This window comes from Danio rerio, chromosome 9 (genome assembly GCF_052040795.2).
Source record: "Danio rerio strain M-AB ecotype USA chromosome 9, GRCz13ab, whole genome shotgun sequence".
Classification (NCBI taxonomy): domain Eukaryota; kingdom Metazoa; phylum Chordata; class Actinopteri; order Cypriniformes; family Danionidae; genus Danio; species Danio rerio.
The window spans coordinates 9,023,358-9,027,458 of record NC_141029.1 but is presented as its reverse complement, the minus strand read 5'-3'; positions in this window follow the sequence as shown (position 1 = coordinate 9,027,458).

Sequence of the window (4,101 nt, the reverse complement as noted above, 5' to 3'; positions counted from 1 at the left end):
CCTTCGGCACACAGTTATTTGACAGTGGGTGTTTATGGGGTGAGAGGAGCAGCTGAGGAGTGTTGTGAAACTCTATCGGTCAAAGGGAACACACTGGCTGTAAATTGAGGTGAGGGGTCTGTTCTGTTACCTCTACCAGTGGGGAAAGACATACATTAGATAAGTTTGTGATTGGACAAACTTCAAGGAGACACAGTGTACAACCAAATTTAGGGTTAATATCTTTATTAGAGAGATGGAGAATGTAAAAAAAAAAATAAATAAATAAATATGACTGCAAATAATATAATAATAATAATATTAATAATAATAATATTAAATTATTAATCTAAAAAAGCACCAAATATGTCTCAGGAGGTATGTTTTTTTTTGCAATTAAATTTTTTTTTTTTCAAAAACCACTGATTGACCAACACCCTCCCCTCCCCTTAACCTAACCGATAGAGTTTTTTAAAAAAAAAAAACTTAACTCAAACCTACAGTGTTTTAAAAAGCACCGACTGACCAACGCCCTCCACCTTCCCTAAACCCAACCGACGGTGTTTTAAAAAGCACCAATTGACCAATGCCCACCCCCTTCCCTAAACCCAACCGATAGTGTTTTAAAAAGCCCCGATTGAGCAACCCCACCCCCTTCCCTAAACCCAACCGATAGTGTGATAGTGTTTTAAAAAGCACTGATTGACCAATGCCCACCCCCTTCCCTAAACCCAACATACTGTGTTTTAAAAAGCACTGATTGAGCAACGCCCACCCCCTTTCCTAAACCTTACCGACATTGTTTTAAAAAGCACCAATTGACCAATGCCCACCCCCTTCTCTAAACCCAACCGACAGTGTTTTAAAAAGCACCAATTGACCAATGCCCTCCCACTTCCCTAAACCCAACCGACAGTGTTTTAAAAAACACCAATTGACCAATTGACCATATGCTCTCTGTGTCATATCCTCCGAAGTATAGGGCTACACTTTCAGAATGAGCCTTTATTGTTATTATTAGATGACTGTGATTGGCCGGTGAGATGAAAGAACAAGGTCACGTAAGCAAGGAATGGGAATATACAGCTGAAGGTTATTTAGGGAAACACTACACTGGACATAATATTACTCATAAGCAAATATTTGGTGTGACACCAATTTCTGTATTTTGTGTTTCATAAATGTTTCTCCTTTATTTATGGTTGTGAAATGCAATATGGGACACTGATCTCTGCTCTGTTGACTTTTGATGCTGAAAATACTAAATAATATAAATGCAATTAAGAGTGTTAAATAACAGAAAAAGTACTGTCAGTTTATGACCAGCTTTTTGTTTTTACAAAACCAGCACAGAAAATACAAACCTTCAAACTAGGGGTGTAAGGGTTCACAAAAATCATGGTTTGGTTCGATGCGACACAGTGGTGTCACGGTTTGGTATGTTTTTCAATACAGCAAAAAAAAAAAAAAGAAAAAAGCCAGAGGATTTCTCTGATTTTAATTTACCGACCCTATTTTTAGTTAACAATAATAACTGTGCTGTATTCTCACGGGTGGTGTCTGAAATTGCACAGATCTACGTCATCTTAATAGCAGTGTTGGAGCCATTTATGGGTTGCAATTTTCTTTCGCACCACTAGAGGCTGTATAAGGTATTTATGCTCTCCTCACGACAAGTGAGAGATGTGTAGAAGAAGGTCAAACAAATTTTTTGACTGCTATGCTGTGAGAACGGGTTTATGTTGTTTTTTGATGTTTACTTTTTTAATCTTGACAGAAAGGACAATCAATGGATTGGAATTTCCAACTTTATTTGTAAAGGTATGGACATTTCACTTTTTTATTGACCAGTTCAAGCAACAAACGCGTCAGAACCAAAGACCAAAATATTCGCCTCTATAAGCAGTAACAGTCTTTTCATGAACTGAAATATTAGTTTCATCTCAGTGAATGCATGCTCTTTAGCGATGGTGAACGCAGTGTCAGTCGCACAATTGCCAGCATCGTGATGATTAAATGAAGGACTAAATAACATCAGAACATCTCTTGCTTAAAATGTGTAGATTCAGTGGCAAACACTGTACCTGAAAACTATGTCCCACCGGCTTTACGGTGAGTGCTTTAGTCATTTTCATAGCAGACTTTAACCCCTGGAAGTCTTTTAACCACTCTTTGAAAAGTGTAAATGTTGTATTGACATTCATTACATGATCGCTAATCAGATGTGCCATTATTTGTAACTTTAGGTGGTGTTTAAAACTAAATCTATCAGTGTTGTTTTCATTCTCTTGTACCCAGACCTTTACGTTTTTGCGGTTGTAGCTCCCTGTCATTGGAACTGAGTGGTTGATAGCGCAGTGGGCCAATAAGAAGAGCTTGAAGGCGGGGCAAGCATTCCGGGTTTTGTTTACTGCAAGTTGACATGCTGCATTTGCCGTTTTTAGGTGTAAAGATGCTTAATGCGTGAAGGCCTCCTAATTCCGCACACTTGGTGAACATATATTTTGACATCGCATAGATACAATTTCGGGCGCATATGCGACCAAAATGGTCGCAATTTCGACCCCTGTCTCATATCCACAGCTATAAATGTACCGAAACCAATGTGTTCTCAAATGCCAGACCCGCTGTTGGTTATAGGAGGATTACATTAACGTTATAGCCATTTTGCGAGCTAGTGCAGCGTTTGCCTGACTGGAGTAGTGTTTGCAGGTGGGCGGGGAAGACAGCATGTTGCCTGTCACGTCATTTGGGATGCCTTGTTGAGCGTTGTTGCACTGAAAACATTATATTTTGTACTCTTATTCTCTTTTATCATTTTAGATGTTAGTCTGAATCGTTCGGTTTGCAATGCGTATCGAACCGAAAGTCTCATACTGAATGGTTCAATACGAATACGCGTATCATTACACCCTTACTTCAAACTATACTACACTTCAAACAATAAAAGTCACTTTTTTTTACTTTTTAATATCAAAAGTTGTTGGAGGAAAGATCAAAATTCCATTATGCAATTCAAAAACATAAATAAATGGAAATTCTGCCAATTTAAGAATATTTTTTTTTACAGTTTATATAAAGACATTGATTCACATTAGATCCCTTAATGTTATTTGTGCACAGTATATAGGGTGGTTCATAAAGAACACCACAACTTTCAGGTTGATGTCACTCAAGTGTCTGGAGGGGGGTCATATTGAACATCTATGAACTTGTTTTCTACCAAAATAAAACTTTAAGAACTCTTCAAATTGATTAATTACCCAAAGTTCCATCACGCTTCTTTAATTAAATACAGACTTTCAAAGTTGTATTATTTTTTTAATCACCCTGTGTATACAGTGGAAGAAATAAGTATTAAACACATCATGTTTTTTCATGGGAATAATATTTCTAATGATTTGTTGCCATGGAATAGAACTAGATTCTGGTAAAAACCCAAACAATACAAACACAATACAATATAATACAATTACAATAAAGAAAAACAATAGGAAAATTAGTTTTGTATAAGAACAATGGGATGACACACAAAGAAAGTGCTGAACTACTGAAATGTACTTTATATGAAAGGTGTTTTTGGTGCAGCTTAAAGTCACATGAATTGCTGAGGTTTGAATTGACTTCAACAGAGTGTAAATATCTTGATGGTTCTGTGCATCTCGTCTATCAAATCTGATCATTGTTTTGTATTTTCTATTAGATTCTAGTCAGGTGATTGACTGAGCCATTCTACAGCTTGATTTTTTTTTTTTTTTTTTTGAAAGCATTTGAAAGTTTCCTTGGCTGTGGATCATTGTCTTGCCGAAACATCCCCTCTGGTTTCATTTTCATCATCCTGATTATGTTGGACTGAATAAACTGATACTAATTTATAATGACGAAGGGCAGAGGGTTGCTGAAAAACTACTATGATACTGTAGCTGCTGTCTGGGCTTTTCCTGCCTTTCTACACCTTCCTTTCTTCACATGTTCAATACTCTTTCTCTGTGTCATTTCATTTTATAAGACATATCTTCATTTGCAAATACATATACTGTTTATAATATACATTCATAACATATATTTGTCTTATGTCATATCATGATATTTACTTTAACTTTTTATCTCTGTTTCTTAAAT